Source organism: Oryctolagus cuniculus, chromosome 21 (assembly GCF_051225735.1).
Source record: "Oryctolagus cuniculus isolate XC-2025 breed Fujian yellow rabbit chromosome 21, ASM5122573v1, whole genome shotgun sequence".
NCBI classification, from domain to species: Eukaryota; Metazoa; Chordata; class Mammalia; order Lagomorpha; family Leporidae; genus Oryctolagus; species Oryctolagus cuniculus.
Window position 1 is genome coordinate 36102981 of NC_142887.1, and position 21686 is coordinate 36124666.

The following is a 21686-nucleotide window of genomic DNA, read 5'->3' on the forward strand; positions in this document are numbered from 1 at the left end:
CGGTGTGCTGGCGCCACAGGTGGAGGATTAGCCTATTGAGCTGCGGCGCCAGTCTCTCTCTCTCTCTCTCTCTTTCTTTCTTTCTTTCTTTCTTTCTTTCTTTCTTTCTTTCTTTCTTTCTTTCTTTCTTTCTTTCTTTCTTTTTTTAAAGATCTATTTATTTATTTGAAAGTCAGAGTTACAGAGAGAGAGAGGAGAGGCAGAGAGAGAAAAAGACATCTTCCATCCATTGGTTCACTCCCTATCGACCACAACAGCCCGGGTTGCACTGATCTGAAGCCAGAAGCCAGGAGGTTCCTCTGGGTCTCCCATGTGTGTGCAGGAGCCCAAAGACTTGGACCATTTTCTACTGCTTTTCCAAGGCCATAGCAGAGAGCTGGATCAGAAGTGGAACAGCTGGGACTTGAACTGGCACCCATATGGGATTCCAGCACTTCAGACAGCTTTACCCACTATGCCACAGTGCCTGCCCCTCTCCTTTTACTTCTTGGTGTCCTAGGCTTGTATTTTCCAATTAAGTTTAAACAAATAAGCTTCACCTTAGGTTCTGTTTTCTAGTGAAGCAGAGCAAAAACTTAAGAGAGCCAAGTGTTACGTTAAACTGTAGTGCAGAGCAACAAGTATATACTGAACTTTTATACTGTCCCATTATTTGAGTGCATTTTGCCTTATCTTTGTCCAAAACAGGTTATAGATTGATGAGGTTTTGGAATTCTTAAAATTGATTTCTACAGCACTAAAATAAAAAAAGAAGAAGAAAAAAATCACATTCTGGGAGAAGTCAAGGTGACCATGAAAGGCTTAAGGTGGGGCATAAAGAAGCCCTCTTATATAGATAGAAGGTGTGTTTTTTTATTCTTAACAGATAAGGTTGACTGTACCCTATTCTTTCTTTTTTTTAAAGATTTATTTATGTATTTATTTTAAAGTCAGAGTTACACAGAGAGAGGAGAGAGAGAGAGAGAGAGAGAGAGAGAGAGAGCAAGAGAGCTCTTCCATCCACTGGTTCATTTGCCAATTGGCTGCAATGGTCGGAGCTGTGCTAATCCAAAGCCAGGAGACAGGAGTTTCCTTCTGGTCTCCCACATGGGTGCAGGTGCCCAAGGACTTGGGCCGTCTTCTATTACTTTCCCAGGACATAGCAGAGAGCTGATTCAGAAGTGGAGTAGCCGGGACTAGAACCAGCACCCATATGGGATGCTGGCACTTCAGGCCAGGGCTTTAACCCATGGCACCACAGTGTTGGCCCTGACTGTACACTATTCTTTTTCCAGAACTAGGGATATAACAAAGTCAGAGACAGAAAAGGGTATCTTATAGCCTCTTATATTTATTATTTTATTTATTCTTGCTTATTTATTTTCCTATTCTTCCTTTTCCACCACATGTTCAGTATAGAAACTCTTTAAGGATAGAGGTTGCATTGTCATATTTACTGCTGAATCTCTTACCGGTGGTACTCTGCATCTTTGTTGGCTGATTGAGCAAGTGTAGGTAATGTCTAGGTGACAATCAGAGGAAGATGATCTTGTCCCAACTGCAAGAATGGGAAACTAGGGAGACACATTTCCACTCCCCTGGCACTAAGGGAAGTGCCATCTGTCCTCACTGCTCTTCATTCCCTCACTTGCTCACAAATATTTTTGGCATGCCTGTTTTAATGTATAAATATTTATTTCATGCTTTATGTCCCAATTTATTTCATAAAACAAAATCTGATCCTCTCTTCAAAGCAGCTGACTCATTTGTTAGGATGCTTTCATAGAGGCTAAAGGACCATATTTCATAAGGCTTAACCTAAGCATAAAGTCCTCAGTGCACACTATATTCCAGCCTGGTGAGCTGAAAGAAGCAAAATTCACCACCATGGGGCAGAATGGATGAATAAACACTAATGTAAATGAAGTACCCCTTGGAAAATTTGCTTTTTAAATTTTTTGTGTGTTTTCACTTCCATTTTCCTTTGCTACTCAGTACACACAGCATTTATGAGTTCTCAGCTTCAAACACATTAAACATCCAGAAAGAATAACTATTCAGGAACATGAATATGTATTGCTGAGAACATTCTGTAGGGAAGACATCAGGTAGGAATTGGTTGCTGCCATTTAAGATAAAAAGAATGAATGAAGTGATGGAAGAGTGAAGAATGCAAAACTTCTTTCATGGAGTGGTATTTGCTCTCCCCTGAAAGTCCATAAAAAGAAAACTGAGATCCACAAGGGGAGTAGGCAGGAGCTGTGCTTGTTTTTTGCTTTTCTCACCTGCAGTGAAAGTGTTTTGCTGATGGGTCACTGCTAAGTCCCCACTTGCTTCCTTCCCTTCGGCCTGAAGAGGCAGGGAAGTATGAGAAGCTGAGCGAGTTCACTGGGGCTCCTCATTCCCAGAATTGAAAGAACAGTTAGCATCTTCCTCCTCATAATCACCCATGCCATCATTTTATAAGTCGGCATAAAGCAAATCTGAACTATTGTCATTGAATGGCCCTTTAAATTACGTGCAGTATTCTGCCAGGTTTGTGGGGACCTTCACATCATCCTTTTCTGTCTTAGCCTTAGTAGCTGAAACCTGCTTCCTAACGACACTAAACTTGATCTTAGCCAAAAAGCCAAGAAGCAATTCTGCTTCCTAGTGACTTCAGTATTTTCTTTTTTTAAAAAAGATTTATTTTTATTTATTTGAAAGATAGAGTTAGAGAGAGAGGTAGAGCCAGAGTGAGTAAAGGTCTTCCATCTGCTGGTTCACTCCCCAAATGACCAAAATGACCAGAGCTGAGCCGATCCAAAACCAGGAGCCAGGAACTTCTTTTGTTTCTCCCACATGGTTACAGGGGCCCAAGGACTTGGGCCATCTTCTACTGCTTTCTCAGGCAACAGCAGAGCTGGATTGGAAGAGGGGCAGCTGGGACTCAAACTGTTGCCCATATGGGGTGCCGGCATTGCAGGCTGTTTTAATCCATTACACCACAGTGCTGGACCCAGTATCCTCTTTATCTGTTTTCTTTAATATCCTTCCATTTCCTGAACACAACCAAAGCAACTATATTGGCTGGGGAGAAGGTATTGGGCCAATTATGCAATATGATTGCATTTAACAGTGTAGTCCTCACATTTGGAATAGCATCCACCTTTCAGAGAACAGTTCTTTACTCTGTGTGTCATCAATAGGTGGATGAAGAGTTGCAATGCATCTCTAACCATTCTCAGAAATGTTGGGGTGCCATATGTTGGTTAAGAATCTGAAGGTAAGTTATAAATATGGGTAGTTATTAGGAAATGTAATATGTGCCTTGAAGTGGCAGCCTTCCCGAAGGAAGTGGGGGGTCAGAAGGTGGTGATCTCCAAGTTGCAGGGGACAAACTCATCAATCAGAATGATTTAGAAGCCCTCCATGGGTTCTTCCTGCAGATATTTCAGTTGAGTACTGGAACCTTCCATGGGCTTATCATCCAATGGCTCATCATGTGCCATTGAGGTGGCCATGTTAGGGTCTCATAAACCAGCCAGAATGGACCAGGCTCCCCCCTCCACTTGGCATCAAGCTGAACGGCACCAGGCCTCTCTTTTTGATGGACTACCTGGGTCTTCTTCACTCACATGGGTGGTGTGACATGTAGTGTGGGGCAGAGGGAGTCCAGGGAGTTAGAGGAAGTCATTCCTAATCCTGGACTTACCAATTATCTTTTCCCGTAGGGCCTCAGTTGATGGAGGGAGAAGAGGCAGATTTGGGGAAAGAAAGCAGAAGGCCAGTGATGGTAAGGGGAGAGGCCTTTGCAGTTTTGACAATTCCGGGATCACTGGCCATCTTATTCTCTTCTGGGATGGAGGGTGCGGATGTGCAGAGGGGGTAGGATGTGCAGTGCATAGGGTTCTCACGGTAGCAGCTGCCCATGGGGACTAGTGGAGGAGAAGAGCAAGAGCCTCTTGCACTTCAGGAGTGACAGAGTTGACAAGGAGGAATATAGAGAAGGACACATGCCTGATTTATGCTTGGTGCTGTGTATAATTGATGCTACATGAATCATATGGCAATAATGCCTACCCTAAAGGTGCCTCCAGTCTTGGGGGAGAGATGAAAAGTTTTAGACAATTACAGAACAACGTGAGAAATGCTGAAGGTGCTCTGTAGAATCACCTGCTTCATTTGTAGGTGGGATTAAGGCACCATTTCCTGATACGGTGATTTCTAGCCATGCCGAGGTCAGGTTGGAACCACTGGGTTAAGGTCAAGTCTCAGAGCTGGTAGAGCCGAGAACTGATATGATTGTCCTTTTTCAAAATATTTATTTTATTTATTTGAAAGGCAGAGTTACATTTCCCAAATGTCCATAACTGCAAGAGGTGGGGCCAGGCCAAGGTCAGGAGCCTGAAATTCCTTTCAGGTCTCCCACATGGACTTCAGGAGCCCAAGCACTTGGGCCATTATCCACTGCCTGTCTTCCTAAATGAATTAGCACAGAACTGGATGAGAAGTAGCAGCAAGGACATGCACCTGTGCACTTATGACATGCTGGCATTGCAGGAGTTAGCTTAACCTGCTATGCTGTAATACACCAACATCACTGTGTTGAGTGAAATGCAGAGGCTAGACAGAAGGCTTGATAACTGAACCTGAGCCAAGAAGATGAGTCCTGACTGATTGAGAAGCTACCAGGGCCATCACTAGCTTGGCCAAGGCCAAGGTCTCCCAGTATAACCTGATGCCTTTGCAGAGAGTCCTAATAAGAGGGAGAGATGCATCTCTGGTTGTAGCCAGAGTTCTTCGCTGACTGGAGGCATTGTGGAAACTCCCATTATTGAGGTCAGAATCTTTTTAACTCTGAAGTTCCCTAATCCTTGGGAAATCTAAGCATTTTCTACTTAGCCTAAACCTCTCCTGTGATCAGATCTCCCATGGGCTTACATTAGAAAGCAGATGATAACTACCTGTTGAGTAAACAGAATAATGAGATATTATCTAAATAGAACACATCATTTTATGAGCCTAATACTTGTAGGTATACTGGAAGGTGAGAAAATGGAGGTGGAAGACTTGGTTCATGGTAAGCCTTAAAATGTCTTCCTTTAACAACATAAGAACTTCTGTTTCACAGCTCAAAAGCGCCCCCTGCCTTGTGAGGAGGTACAACTGGAAAACTACAAACTCATAAGGCCAGCCAAAGGGAGGAATGATCTTGAGATACTTTAGAGAGTATTTGGGGAGAAGGCCTGGGCCACTAAGACCTGTTGGTCAATGGGGTAAATGGCAGGTTCAGAAGGTGGCTACATCACTTGCCTGTCCACCACATTAATTGAGGTCAGAGTGTGCAAATTTAGTCATGTTTTTGAGCACATGACGCTAACTGAAGGTGTTAAGATGTCCAGGAATGGGTGGTGGAGAGTGAACAGAACTAGCCCTGTCGCACCATCACTAAGAGAACTTGAGACTGAGGACTTTCAAGGCCTGCACCTGAAAGAACTCTGATGCACTGGCCCTGAGGTTGGAATGTCACCATGGAGACATCCTTTTCTACAGCTGATGGGGTTGTGGACTGCCTTGGAAAGGAGGGATGGTCTCCTGGCCCCATGCCTTTCCTCTTATGTTCCTCTGAACTTAGATAAACTTGAGTTAGGGGCAACACTCTGGGGTGGGTGATGGCAAGCAGCTCCCTCAGTCTGGCCTCTGGTTAATACATGCAGGATATGACTCATGGCATGAACACTTTGTGCAGCTTCTGTTGCTGGCCAGTGTGTTTACCCTGGATGCATGATCTGAGCAAGGTTCTGGCAAGGGAAGTGTGGCAATGATTTTGCTAGACAGATGAATGAATTGGTTAAGGAAGTTGACTTCTTATGTGGGACTAAGAGAGAAAATGAAAAGAGGTTTGCCAGCATAGAAACTGAACAAGGAGATAGCAGATAGTATGACCTCTTTGCCCCTCCACAGGAAACACAAACAAGATTAGCAGTTGGCCACTGTGAATTTGGTGTTAGTTCTGTGGGGTAGTGCATATATGTATTTTTTATTCCAGATCATTGTCATGCATAAAGAGAAGAATTCTTATTGCTGAAATACAGTAAATTTTATTCAGAAATTAGAATGTGAACACACAGAGAAGATTAGCATTGTAGCATAGCAGGTAGTGCCTGAGATGCCAGCATCTTATGTGGGTGCTGGTTCGTGTCCCAGATGTTCCACTTCATATCCAGATCCTAAATTCTGCTGCTTAGTATCTCTTACTTCAATTTCTAGGGAAATCAAGTGGCTGGTAGTTCTTGTAACACACCACAAAAAAGACTGTTCAATAAATTCTTGTTTAATAAATGACATATCTAGAGTAACCATTCAACTTGCATTGTTTCTGATGGTTCTTGTTCACACATTTCATCCCTTTGTAATTATTAGTATGCCCCTTTTAATTGTCAAACTTGTCTTAGAAAATAAATCTTGTTTATTCACCTAATTGTGGCAGCCATCAAATAGACTTATAACTTTTTCCTCGTGTCATCTACTAGTGAGAAGGACCCCAACACCTCAGGAACAAGAGACAAAATTCCATCTTAAGACCAGATCAGACCCCTACTATCTCCCTACTTCTTGCCTACATGTTCACACACAGGCTGTAAAAGCAAGATATTGTGCTTGACCTTGAGGGGCCCAGTCCAGCTCAACTGGTTTAACCACCAATGTTCTGTTGAATAAATTAGGAAAGTTCCTTCTGCAACCCTGACCATAGCTCCTCCGCCCAACAACAACAGCCATCATAGCAGGTTCCAGTCAGCTTCAGTCCCATCTTCTTTTAGAAACCAATCAATATGAGAATCATAAATACCACTGGACTGTGTCTACCTCAGCTTGGTCCTTTTCCACCAGCTTCTGCCATTGATGGGAGCTTTATTATTATTTAATAAAGCTTTGTTCCACTTCTCACCACCGCATTTAGCCTCATTATTCTTCTTCAACTCTCAGAGACCAATCCAGATTTGATCTAGAAAATTTCCACAATCATAGATAGTAAGCTCTCGAAGGTCAAGGATTTTGTTTGCTCAGTCCTGATATCCTCATTCACTTATTTTTTAACTTTTATTTAATGAATATTAATTTCCAAAGTACAGCTTATGGAATACAATGGCTTCCCCCTCCCATAACTTCCCTCCCACCTGAAACCCTCCCCTTTCCCTCTCCCTCCCCCCTTCCATTCACATCAAGATTCATTTTCAATTCTCTTTATATACAGAAGATCATTTTAGAAAATATTAAGTAAAGATTTCAACAGTTTGCACCCACATAGAAACACAAAGTGAAAAATACTGTTTGAGTACTAGTTACAGCATTAAATCACAATGTACAGCACATTAAGGACAGAGATCCTACATGAGGAGTAAGTGCACAATGACTCCTGTTGTTGACTTAACAAATTGACAGTCTTGTTTATGGCATCAGTAATCACCCTAGGCTCTTGTCATGAGTTGCCAAGGCTATGGAAGCCTTTTGAGTTCACTGACTCTGATCATATTTAGACAAGGTCATAGTCAAAGTGGAAGTTCTCCCTTCAGAAAAAGGTACCTCCTTCTTTGATGACCTGTTCTTTTCACTGGGATCTCACTCGCAGAGATCTTTCATGTAGGGTTTTTTTTTTTTGCCAGAGTGTTTTGGCTTTCCATGCCTGTAATACTCTCATGGGCTTTTCAGCCAGATCCGCGTGCCTTAAGGGCTGATTCTGAGGCCAGAGTGCTGTTTAGGACATCTTCCATTCTATGGGTCTGCTGTGTATCTCACTTCTCATGTTGGATTGTTCTCTCCCTTTTTTATTCTATCAGCTAGTATTTGCAGACACTAGTCTTGTTTATGTGCTCCCTTTGGCTCTTAGTCCTATCATTATGATAAATTGTGAACAGAAATTGATCACCGGGACTAGTGAGATGGCATTGGTACATGCCACCTTGATGGGATTGAATTGGAATGCCCTGGTATGTTTCTAACTCTACTGCTTGAGGTAAGTCAGCTTGAGCATGTCCCGAATTGCACATCTCTTCCCTCTCTTATTCCCACTCTTATATTTAACAACGATCACTTTTCAGTTAAGTTTCAACACTTGAGAATAACTGAGTATTGATTACAGTATTCAACCAAAAGTATTAAGTAGAACAAATAAACAAAAAAAATACTAAGAGGGATAACGTATTAAGTTGCTCATCAACAGTCAGGGCAAGGGCTGATCAAGTCACCATTTCTCAGAGTGTCCATTTCACTTCAGGAGGTTTCCTTTTTGGTGTTGAGTCAGTTGTCACTGATCAGGGAGAACATATGGTATTTGTCCCTTTGGGACTGGCTTATTTCACTCAGCATAATGCTTTCCAGATTCCTAACAGGGATCACTTTTCAGTTAAAATTTAAACACGTAAGAATAATTGTGTGTTAATTACAGAGTTCAACCAATAGTACTAGAACAAGAAAAAAAATACTAAAATGGATAAAGTATTACATTGTACATCAACAGTCAGGACAAGAGCTGATCAAGTCACTGTTTCTCATAGTGTCCATTTCACTTCAACAGGTTTCCCCTTTGGTGCTCAGTTAGCTGTTGTCGATCAGGGAGAACATATGATACTTGTCCCTTTGGGACTGGCTTAATTCTCTCAGCATGATGTTTTCCCAATTCCTCCATCTTGTTGCAAATGACCGGATTTCATTGTTTTTGACTGCTGTGTAGTATTCTATAGAGTACATGTCCCATAATTTCTTTATCCAGTCTACTGTTGATGGGCATTTGGGTTGGTTCCAGGTCTTAGCTATTGTGAATTGATCTGCAATAAACATTAAGGTGCAGACAGCTTGTTTGTTTGCCAATTTCATTTCCTTTGGGTAAATTCCAAGGAGTGGGATGGCTGGGTTGAATGGTAGGGTTATATTCAGGTTTCTGAGGAATCTCCAGACTGACTTCCATAGTGGCATAACCAGTTTGGATTCCCACCAACCCACTGTTGGTGGGTTAGTGGGTTAGTGTCCCTTTTTCCCCACATCCTCGCCAGCATCTATTGTTGGTAGATTTCTGAATGTGAGCCATTCTAACCGGGGTGAGGTGAAACCTCATTGTGGTTTTGATTTGCATTTCTCTAATTGCTAGTGATCTTGAACATTTTTTCATGTGTCTGTTGGCCATTTGGATTTCCTCTTTTGAAAAATGTCTCTTGAGGTCCTTGGCCCATCTCTTAAGTGGTTTTTTTTTTTTTTTTGTGGAGTTTTGGTATGTTGTCCTGTTATCCTCATTTACTTCCAGAAAATTTTTGATTTCTCTTTCAATTTCTTCTATGACCCATTGTTCATTCAGGAGCATGTTGTTCAATCTCCATGTGGTTGCATATGCTCTAGGGATTCCTGAGTTGCTAATTTCCAACTTCATTCCTTTATGGTCTGAGAAGCTGCATGGTATGATTCTAATTCTTTTGAATTTGCTAAGACTTGCTTTATGGCCTAGTATGTGGTCAATCCTAGAGAAGGTTCCATGTACTGCTCAGAAGAATGTGAATGCTTTCTGTGTAGGATGAAAAGTTCTGTATATATCTGTTAGATCCATTTGGGCTATAGTGTCGTTTAAATCTACTGTCTCCTTGTTGATCTTCTGTACTGTTGATCTGTCTATTTCTGAGAGTGGAGTATTGAATTCCCCCAGTACTATTGTATTGGGGTCTAAGTCTCCCTTTAAGTCCCTTAACAAATCTTTTAAATAAACCGGTGCCCTGTAATTAGGTGCATATACATTGATAATCGCTATATCTTCCTGTTGAATTGATCCCTGAATCATTATATAGTGCCCCTCTTTGTGTCTCCTAACAGTTTTTGTGGTAAAGTTTATGTTGTCCAGTATTAAGATGGCTACGCCCGCTCTTTTTTCATTTCTGTTGGCATGGTATATCTTTTTCCAGCCTTTCACTTTTAGTCTGTATGGATCTTTATTGGAAAGATGTGTTTCTTGTAGGTAGCAAATAGTTGGGTTTTGTTCCTTAAGCCAATCAGCCAATTGGTGTCTTTTAACTGGAGAGTTCAGGACATTAATGTTCAATGTGACTATTGATAAGTAGTAGCTTTGCCCTGCCATTTGCCAAAGATATTTTCTGATATATGTTTTGAACTTCCTGTGATCTTTTGGTGTGAGATTTCCTTAATTTACCTTCTTTCATATTGATGACCCTGTTTCTGTGTTTCTGTGTGTAACACATCTTTAAGCATCTTTTGCAGGGCTGGACGAGTGGCAACAAATTCTTTCAATTTCTCTTTGCTGTGAAAGGTCTTTATTTCACCTTCATTCACAAATGAGAGCTTTGCAGGATATAATATTCTGGGCTGGCAGTTTTTCTCTCTTAGTACCTGGGCTATATCTCGCCATTCCCTCCTAGCTTGTAGTGTTTGTGATGAGAAGTCAGCTGTGAGTCTGATTGGAGATCCTCTGAGAGTAATCTGGCGTTTCTCTCTTGCACATTTTAGGATCTTTTCTTTATGTTTCACTGTGGTGAGTTTAATTACCATGTGTCGCGGTGAGGATCTCTTTTGGTCATGTTTATTAGGGGTTCTGTGAGCTTCCTGTACTAGGATGTCTCTGTCCTTCTCCAAACCTGGGAAATTTTCTGCTAATATCTCACTAAAAAGGCCTTCTAATCCTTTCTCCCTCTCCATGTCTTCAGGAACTCCTAGAACCTGAATGTTGGGTTTTTTAATAGTATCCTGTAGATTCCCAACAATATTTTTTAGGTTTCTAATTTCCTCTTCTTTTCTTTGGTTTGACTGTATGTTTTCCTGTGCTCTATCTTCTAAGTCCGATATTCTCTCTTCTGCTTCACCCATTCTGTTTTTAAGGCTTTCTAATGTGTTTGTCATTTGATCTATTGAGCTCTTCATTTCATTTTGATTTCTCTTCACTATCACACTTTCCTGTTCTACTAGTTTCTGAGTTTCATTTTGACTCTTCCTGTCAATGGCATCAGTAATCTCCCTATGCTCCAGTCATGAGTTTCCTGCAAAGGTGACACCCTCAGGTTATGCGTGGTAAATCTCTCTCTTTTTATTTATGTATTTATTTATTTATTTATTTATTTTACTTATTCAGTGGGTAAGTAATACCGCAAGGCACGGCTGTGCAGAATTGATGGTATTTAGCTTCCAGTCTCTGGCTTCTACCCAAAGAGTCTGTGTAGGCTCCGTTTCTCCTCTGGACTCCCACTGGGTTGCCTAGGCTACTGAATTGTAGTGACTCAGTTCCTTAGCTCTCCCCCATTGATATGTAAATCCAGAGAGGAGGCCTGCTTTTTGTCTCTTGGGAATTCTTCAAGCCTTGCAGCCTTGTAACCTTTGCAAGGTTAGGGGGAAGAGAAACCCCGAAGCTTTTTTTTTTTTCCTTCTTTCCGGTAGTGAGTTTGCTGCACTTTCCGGCCCCCCTCTAGATTCTGACCCCCGTTTCCCCACCAATGTCTCGGGTTATTGAGCTCACCTCCCCTTCCAGCGCCGATGTGTGGACTCGGAGCCCTGAGCGTCCCAAGTCTCCCCGCTGTTGTCTGTGTGGCATGCAATCCCCTTGGAGCACTGGCGTGCAGACCCTGGGGCTTCTGCGGCTCGGTCCCGCGACTTGGCTTCCGTGCGGTGGGCGACCTTGTTCTCCCAGTAGGTCCTCCGATTCACGGCTGCTCCATCTAGAAGGGTTTCCCCTGCAATTTTTTTTTGGTTCTATTTTCTGCAGCTACCGTAACTCCCCTTTTATTAAACTAAATTTTCCCGGACTATCGGTGCGCGCCCTCACTATTCCGCCATCTTGGCTCCGCCCGGGACCAAATTTCATACATCAACTACTCTCAATTCCACTCAGCTATGTGGAATTACTTCCCAACTGAGTCAAAAAAAAGAGAGAGAGAGAGAGAGAGCAAGAGAACAATCAGGGTGAATCACCTTTGGCACACCCCTAACCCTGTAACCAGAGCTCTCTGGCCACACCCATCACAGCCTCTAAGGATCCATCAAAAGCAGACAGTCCTCTTAATCTAGAGTCACAGTATAACAAGAAAAAAACAAAGAATATCTCCAATATGACAAACAAATGCAAAAGCCGAGGTAACAAGAACAAGGAAGATGCTATGATGCCCCCAAATGAAATAGACACCCCAATTCAAGATTATGAAGATGATGAGATAGAAGAAATGCAAGAAGCGGGTCTCAAAAAATTGATAAGAACATTAAGAAGTTCTCAGAAACAAATTCTCGAACTACAGAAATCCTTAATGGACAAGATAGAAAATCTCTCTCATGAAAATGAAATATTAAGGAGGAATCAAAATGAAATGAAACAACTAGTACAACAGGAAACTGTGATAGTGACGAGAAATCATAATGAAGTGAAGAATTCAATAGATCAAATGACAAACACATTAGAAAGCCTTAAAAACAGAATGGGTGAAGCAGAAGAGAGAATATCAGAAGACAGAGTACAGGAAAATATACAATCAAACCAAAGAAAAGAAGAGGAAATTAGACTGGGACTGGCTTAGTTCACTCAGCATGATGTTTTCCAAATTCCTCCATCTTGTTGCAAATGACCAGATTTCATTGTTTTTGACTGCTGTCAAAATTATGTCCCATAATTTCTTTATCCAGTCTACTGTTGATGGGCATTTGGGTTGATCCTGGTCTTAGCTATTGTGAATTGATCTGCAATAAACATTAATGTGCAGACAGCTTTTTTGTTTGTCAATTTAATTTCCTTTGCGTAAATTCCAAGGAGTGGGATGGCTGGGTTGAATGGTAGGGTTATTTTCAGGTTTCTGAGGAATCTCCAGACTGACTTCCATAGTGGCTTGACCAGATTGCATTCCCACCAACAGTGGGTTAGTGTCCCTTTTCCCCACATCCTCGCCAGCATCTATTGTTGGTAGATTTCTGAATGTGAGCCATTCTAACCGGGGTGAGGTGAAACTTCATTGTGATTTTGATTTGCATTTCCCTGATTGCTAGTGATCTTGAACATTTTTTCATGTGTCTGTTGGCCATTTGGATTTCCTCTTTTGAAAAATGTCTGTTCTGGTTTAATTCTGTAATTAATACACAGTTATTCTTAAGTGTTGAAATTAAACTGAAATGTGATCCCTGTTAAACATAAGAGTGGGAATAAGAGAGGGAAGAGATGTACAATTTGGGACATGCTCAAGCTGACTTGTCCCAAACGGTAGAATTAGAAACATACCAGGGGACTCCAATTCAATCCCATCAAGGTGGCATGTACCAATGCCATCTCACTATTCCAAGTGATCAATTTCAGTTCACAATTGATCATAATGAAAGGACTAAGAGTCAAAGGGAGCACATAAACAAGTCTAGTACCTGCTAACACTAACCGATAGAATAAATAAAGGGGAGAGTGATCCAACATGGGAAGCGAGATACTCAGCAGACTCCTAGAATGGCAGATGTCCTAAACAGCACTCTGGCCTCAGAATCAGGCCTAAAGCCATTCGGATCTGGCTGAAAAGCACATGAGAGTATTTCAGGCATGGAAAGCCAAGACACTCTGGCCAAAAAAAAAAAAAAAACCTAAATGAAAGATCTCTGTGAGTGAGATCCCAGTGGAAAGAACGGGTCTTCAAAGAAGAAGGTACCTTTCTCTGAAGGGAGGAGAGAACCTCCACTTTGACTATGACCTTGTCTAAACAAGATAAGAGTCGGAGAACTCAAGGGGCTTCCATAGCCTTGGCAACTCATGACAAGAGCCTAGGGTGATTACTGATGCCATAAACAAGAGTGTCAATTTGTTAAGTCAACAACAGGAGTCACTGTGCACTTACTCCTCATGTAGGATCTCTGTCCTTAATGTGCTGTACATTGAGATTTAATGCTATAACGAGTACTCAAACAGTATATTTCACTTTGTGTTTCTATGGGGGTGCAAACTGTTGAAATCTTTACTTAATGTATCCTAAACTGATCTTCTGTAAAAAAAAAAAGACGAAATTATCAATTCCCAACTTGACTCTCACTGGGATTAAACATGACAATAGGTCTGATCTGATTTCATCATCATTTAAAAAATCATCTATTATTTTTCACTTTATGTTTCTGTGTGGGAGCAAACTGTTGAAATCTTTACTTAATGTATGCTAAACTGATCTTCTGTATATAAAGAGAATTGAAAATGAATGTTGATGTGAATGGAAGGGGAGAGGGAATGGGAAAGGGGAGGGTTGTGGGTGGGAGGGACATTATGGGGGGGAAGCCATTGTAATCCATAAGCCGTACTTTGGAAATTTATATTCATTAAATAAAAGTTAAAAAAAAAGAAAAATGTCTGTTGAGATCCTTGGCCCATCTCTTAAGTGGGTTGTTTGTTTTGATGTTGGGGAGTTTCTTGATTTCTTTGTAGATTCTGCTTATCAACCCTTTACCTGTTGCATAGTTTGCAAATATTTTTTCCCATTCTGTTGGTTGCCTCTTCACTCTCCTGTTTCTTTTGCAGTACAGAAACTTCTCAATTTGATGCAATCCCAAATGTTAATTTTGGCTTTGACTGCCTGTGCTTCTGGGGTATTTTCCAAGAAGTCTTTACCAGTTCCTATATCTTGCAGGGTTTCTCCAATGCTCTCTAATAATTTGATGGTGTCGGGTTGTAGATTTAAGTCTTTAATCCATGTTGAGTGAATTTTTGTGTAAGGTGAAAGGTAGGGGTCTTGCTTCATGATTCTGCACGTGGAAATCCAATTTTCCCAGCACCATTTATTGAATAGACTGTCCTTACTCCAGGGACTGGTTTTGGATCCTTGATCAAATATAAGTTGGCTGTAGATGTTTGGATTGATTTCTGGTGTTTCTATTCTGTTCCATTGGTCTATCCATCTGCAATTTATTCTTTAACTGCTTCAAGCATCTGGAATTCTTTCTTGCTATTGCTTTTAGTTGTTGAATATTCATGAATTGCATGTATTTAGTACATGAATGTGTATTATTTAACATTAACAGTATACATTTTGTCATGAACGATTAACTACATTTTATAGACATGATATCTGCATTAGGATTTGGAGAAGAGCAAGATAATCTCCTGGGAATTCTGAGGAACTGTCCATTGCTGCTTACATTTTCAAACAATTTTTATTGATGTTAAGACATAAAATATACTTATTTTCTTATCTTCCCTTTTTTAAAAGATTGTTTTAGATTGGTGAGGTAGAGGCAGAAAGATGTCCCATCTAACAATTCTTTCTCAAAATGACTTCATCGGCCATACTGTCCCATGATACACCTAAGAGCCAGTAGACCAGTCTTGGTCTTCCATATACGCAGCATGGAATCAACCACTTCATCAATCACCTTCTCCCTCCCAAAGAGCACAATAACAAGAATTCGCAATCAAGAGCCCCTTTCAAGAATAAGTCTAGGTTTTCTTATTCAGGAGGTAGCCATTCTAACTGGCTTCTTAACTATTGGCTAGATGCCCACAAATATACTAAGATTTGACTTATTTATCTCCATATATAGCCATAGAACTTTTAAAAAATTTACAATTATCAATCTATAATTAGTAATGTAATTAATTATATGTTAACTGCATAACTTTTTTTTTATTAGACAGGCAGAGTTAGACAGTGAGAGAGGGAGATATAGAGAAAGGTCTTCCTTCCATTGGTTCATCCCCCCAAATGGCCACTATGGCTGGCACTCTGCACCGATCTGAAGCCAGGAGCCAGGCACCACCTCCTGGTCCCATGCGGGTGCAGGGGCCCAAGCACTCGGGCCATCCCCCACTGCCTTCCTGGGCCACAGCAGAGAGCTGGACTGGAAGAGGAGCAACTGAGACTAGAACCAGTGCCCAGATGGGATGCTGGTGCCACAGGCAGAGGATTAACCAAGTGAGCCATGGCACTGGCGCTCCCCCCTTTTTTATTAGACAGGCAGAGTTAGTCAGAGAGGGAGACAGAGAGAAAGGGTTAACTGTATTACTTTTCTTTTTTTTTTTTTGACAGGCAGAGTGGACAGTGAGAGAGAGAGAGACAGAGAGAAAGGTCTTCCTTTGCTGTTGGTTCACCATCCAATGGCCGCCGCAGCCAGAGCACTGCGGCCGGCATACCGCGCTGATCCGATGGCAGGAGCCAGGTACTTATCCTGGTCTCCCATGGGGTGCAGGGCCCAAGGACTTGGGACATCCTCCACTGCACTCCCTGGCCACAGCAGAGAGCTGGCCTGGAAGAGAGGCAACCGGGACAGAATCTGGTGCCCCGACCGGGACTAGAACCCGGTGTGCTGGCGCCGCAAGGCGGAGGATTAGCCTAGTGAGCCAGCGGCGCTGGCCTGTATTACTTCTACATAGTAAAGTTCTACTAAGATGCATGATTCATTTATTTAATTCAGTGTCATATAGTATAAAATAATTCCCAAGGCTTAGAGTGAAATGATCATTTAGGGTTCTAAAACTAAGTGTATCTAAAACCCAAAGATTGGGGCTGTTGCTGTGTCCTAGCAATGTGATAATCACATCCCATATTGAAGTTCCTGGATTGAGTCTGGTTACATGGTTTCTAATTCAACTTCCTGTTAATGCACACCCTAGAAAGCAGCAGGTGATGGCTCAAATACTTGGGTTCTTCCACACAGGTAGGAAACCCAGATGGAGTTCCTGGCTCCCCACTTCCCTGGCCCAGCCATGACTGTTGGAGGAATATGGGGCTGAACTAGCAGATGGAAGATCTTTCTCTGTCTTTCATATAAACAAAAAATAAGACTTTAGGAAAATAAGAACTAGAACAGAAAACAATCATGGTAAATATTAATCCAACTACATCAATATCCTTACATGTATATTATCTTAATATATAAAAAATAGAATAACAGGGGCCAGTTCTGTGGCACAGCAGTTAAAGCTGATGCCTGCAACCCGGACATCCCATTTGGGCAGTGGTTTGAGTCTCAGCTGCTCCACTTCCAATCCAGCTCCCTATTAATGTTCCTGGGAAAGCAAAAGATGGACCAGTACTTGGGTCCCTGTACTCACAATGGGAGAACAAAAAGAAGCTCCTGGCTCCTGGTTTCATCCTGGCCCAGCCCTGGCCATTATGGCCATTTGAGGAGTGAACCAGCAGATGAAGACCTCTTTCTCTCTGTCTCTGCCTCCTTCTGTAAACTCCACCTTTCAAATAAATAAATAAATCTTTAAGAAAAGAGTAACAGGAAAATTAAAAGTATATAATTTTGTGTTGTCTACCAAAAATTAAATATAGAGAGAATTTGAGACCATGTTGGTCAAAGGAGAATAAATTTTATTTGCATAAGAGGAATGAGTTCCAGAGGTCTGATGTACAATACAGTGAAAATAATAACAATGTACTCTACTATGGAAATTAACTAAGAGATTAGAATTTAAGTATTTTCACCACAAGAAATATAGGTATGTGGAGGCTGGCATTGTGGCACAATGGGTTAAGCCACCACCTGCCATACTGACATTCCATGATGACTGGTTCAGGTCCCTGTTGCTCTACTTCTGATCTAGTTTTTTGCTAATTCACCTAGGAAAGCAGGGAAGATGATCCAAGTCTCTGAATCCCTGATACTCATGTGGAAGACCCAGGTGGAGTTCCAGTCTCCTAGCTTTGGCCTATCCCAGCCCTGGCCTTTGTGGAGTGAACCAACAGAAGAAAGATTCTCTCTCTCTCTCTCTCTCTCTCTCTCTCTCTCTCTGCCTTCTCTTTCATCCTCTTTCTGTAACTTTGCCTTTCAAATAAACATTAAACCTTCAAAAACAGATATGTGATAAACTACATATTATAATTAGCTTGACTTATCTGTTTTACAGTGTATAAATATTTCCAAACTTCATTTTATATGGTAAACTAATGTTTGTCAACTCAGATATATTAAAATATGTATTTTAAAAGGTAAGCATAAGGGCTGGCATGGTGGGATAGGGGGTAAAGCCACCACCTGCAACACCAGGATCTGATATGGGTGCCAGTTCCTGTCCCAGCTACTGCACTTCCAATCCAACTCTCTGATAACAGCCTAAAAAAGTAGGGGAGGTGGTGCAAGTGTTTAGGCCATGCCGCTCACATAGGAGACCTCAAAGGAGCTCCTTAGGCCTGACCCATTCCCAGGCATTGCAGCCATCTAGGGAGTGAACAAGCATATGGAAGATGAATCTCTCTCTCTCTCTCTCTCTCTCTCTCTCTCATTCATGTAAATAAATCTTTAAAAAAAGATATAAGCATAAAGATATAAATTTAAATGCATACAGAAATATAGACCACTGTAACACCAGTCCAAACAAACCTGGAATATCTATATTCAGACAAATCAGGACTTAGGTCAGAAAAAATTTGCAAAGGTTACATAAAGATACAGCAGGCAATTGTCTAAAAAGACATTAAAGTGCTTCATATCTATACATGTAACAGAGCATCAAACTAAGGCAAAAACTTACAGAATTGCAAGGGAAAATATTGATACACCATTGTTAAGTGTATAAACACAACAGTAAACATAATAAGCAAGTTATTACTATGTAGTATAATTATAAAGGAAGGACAGTTAATAGAAGATGGGAAAATCAATAATTAAGGTCACCCTAAGTTTTGGAAAATTGTAAAACAAATGAATACACACATGAAAAGTTATATATTAATCTATCAACACTTTCTACTAAATTTGAACTTGTTCACAATGTACAAAACAACAAAATTTTCTCATTATGTACAAAAATTTACCATGCATTAGCTCTTGGGGAATTAAATAATAAAAAAGAATAACACTGTCATTAACATCAAAAATAAACTTAAAACAAGCCAAATACCACAAACAACAAGAGCAGTGAGGGAATTTGGTGAACCACAGGCTCAAACAGCAGCATGCTGCATGTGCAAAAGTCTGAGGCAAGAAGCGTTAGTATAGTATCAATAGGCTAACAAATTGCACAATTCAAAAAAAGCAGAAACTGACAATAAGCTGCAAAGAACATCCAAAAGAATCAGGACTTGATCACCTCTGGGTGGAGAATTAGCAAAGGTCAGGAAGAGACCTAAACTGACCAAGGCCCATTTATCCTGGAGAACAACCCTATGAATATATTTTTTTTTAACCCTATGAATATTTACACCGTTCTTGAAACTTGGCAGAAAGGAAGGATGTCAAGCATTCTCTTTCCCTGGGGCTAGTGCTGTGACATAGTAGGTAAAGCAACTGGCTGCAGTACCATCATCACATGTGAGCACTCCACTTCCAATCCAACTCTCTGATGCACCCAGGAAAGCAGTAGAAGATAGCCCAAGTGCTTGGGTCATTGCACCCACATGCAGCCTGGGCAGCTTGGGAGGCTCCCTGAAACCCTCCTTCCAGGAGGGCTACAGGAACAAAATAAGTTTCACATCACTTGATTTTTCATACTCATTGTCAACATTCTCTACATACTCAAGTATAGACTGGGGTTTTTGCAGATGCTACATGAAATGGGTACCTGCTAAATGGCATAATCAGGGGGCATAGTTACTTCTTGGGGAAAGGAGGTAAAATAGGGTCAGAGGAGCCTACAGAGCAGCAACCCTTTGTGTAAGATTCTAGTTCCGGATCTTAGTGGTAGTGATGTGTGTATCCTTGCTCTTCTTTATAAATGTTTCTACATCTGAAGTATTCCACAATAAATCATAGCCCAACACAATTAAAAACAATAATGAATTTACCAACTGCAGGAAAAAAGAAAAAAGGGCCATGTGGAATGGATTGTTTATCTTGCAGCTTATAGAGAAAATATAAAATGTTCATCACCAGTTTTTTACAATTCTTGTTTCTGGATCACATGTTAAGGTGAGAAAGTCTCCTATTGTGTATTTATATATGCAAACTCTATTTACTAGTCTCACCTTGTGATGTTTAAAGAACAATCCTGAGTCATGGAGGAGAATAAACCGGGCTGCACCTTGCCCATGCCCTCTGTGTGCCCATGTGGCCTTTCCTGAGCTGTACGGTCTTCCCCCACCCACCGAGGCCTGGCTCCAGATGGTCTCCTCAGACCCCAAGGCTCAGGGCTGGGGGGCCTGGGGCAGCACTGAGAAGACTCCAGTGGGGCCAGGTCAGTGGTAGGGGGAGGGAAGGAAGGGGATGCGGTGGACAACACTGGGGAAGATGCAGGCTTCCTGTGTTCTCTGTTGGAGCCAGAGCACCTGGCTTAGTGCCCAGTACCTGACCAGGAGCTGGAGGCCATCAAGCTGAAGCTGTGGGCCATGGAGTGGGAGGAGGGTGCCCCAGAGCTGCCCAGAGCACAGGGCAAGGCCAGGAGGAGGAGGGCCCCTGGGGCTGTGCTGGCCGGGTAGCCACCAGGCCCCAAGACCTCAGGCTGCCCCTTCCCCGGTGCCTCCAAGGAGAAGGTAGAGGCTGACCACAGGTCCATCTATGTAGGCAACGTGGACTACGGTGGCACGGCCGAGGAGTTAGGGGGCCTACTTCAACCACTGTGGGGAGATCTACTGCGTGACCATCCTGTGTGACTTCTCCAGATGCCCCAAGGCTATGCCTACATAGAGTTTGCCACTAAGAGCTGGGCCTAGGTTGCCATGGAGCTAGATGAAAGGGTCTTCTGAGGCTGGATCATCAGGTGCTTCCCAAAAGGACCAACTTCCCTGGGATCAGCTCCACTGACCGTAGGGACATCCAGCTGTACCCCAGCTCCAGGGCTACACCCTTCTCCCATGCAGCCTCCATGGCAGGCCCTGCTTCAGACCCTGCGGGCAGAGCCAGGGCTGGTGGAGAGCGGCATTGTGGTTTGAACCATACTGAAGGAAACTGATTTTGAGAGTGAGGCTGTTCTTGGGAGACCGCTTGATGGCAGCTCTGGGCTATTGGTTTCCCCACTATCCATGTTACTTTTTCACACCCCTTTCCTCCTCGATTTGTAACACCCCTGGCTTTCCCTTACTGTCCACTGATGACCTGGATCATACTTCATTGAGCAAGTATAATGAATGAGATGAGAACTCTCTCATATTCCTATCATCCAAGACACCTTTCCCATATATAAATTCTATCTTTCTTCCTCCTCTTTCAACAGATGATATGTTCCTGCTCCTATAGGCTTCTCACTTGGGTTTCGAATCACATTCCCAACTACTTCTGAAAAAAATTTGGCTTTCAATTAAGTATTTATACAGAAAGGAAGGAAGGAAAGAAGGAAAAAAGGGAGGGAAGTAGAAGGGAGGGAAGAAGGGAGGGAAGAGAAAAAGATGTTTTCTTCATCACACCTCCTTTGGAGTTACAACCTCAATTCTTTCCCTCTTTTTCCAGCCATTTGGTGAGTGAACCAAAGGATGGAATATTCTCCCTCTCTCTCTTTCCCCCCTTTCTCCCTCTCTCTGTAACTCTGTTTTTCAAACAAATAGATAAATATATCTTAAAAATAAATAAAAATAAATTGTTATATAAATTTGGTCAAATATTGTTTGATTTTCATTTTTTTTTCTAAATTTCATTTTACTGATCAAAACACTATGGGGGCCAGCACTGTGGTTCAATAGGCTAATCCTCCACCTGCGGCGCTGGCACCGGGTTCTAGTCCCGGTCGGGGCGCCGGATTCTATCCTGGTTGCCCCTCTTCCAGGCCAGTCTCTGCTGTGGCCTGGGAGTGCAGTAGAGGATGGCCCAAGTCCTTGGGCCCTGCACCCCATGGGAGACCGGGAGAAGCACCTGGCTCCTGCCTT

General features: G+C 42.1%; 2 pseudogenes; one reads left to right on the plus strand and one right to left on the minus strand.

Moving 5' to 3' along the window:
• Positions 1-2364: 2364 nt before the first annotated feature.
• On the minus strand, positions 2365-3482 carry LOC149119929 (ubiquitin-conjugating enzyme E2 R2 pseudogene; annotated as a pseudogene).
• An 11813-nt stretch (positions 3483-15295) lies between these two features.
• Positions 15296-20779, plus strand: LOC127488344 (embryonic polyadenylate-binding protein 2 pseudogene; annotated as a pseudogene).
• Positions 20780-21686: the final 907 nt, after the last annotated feature.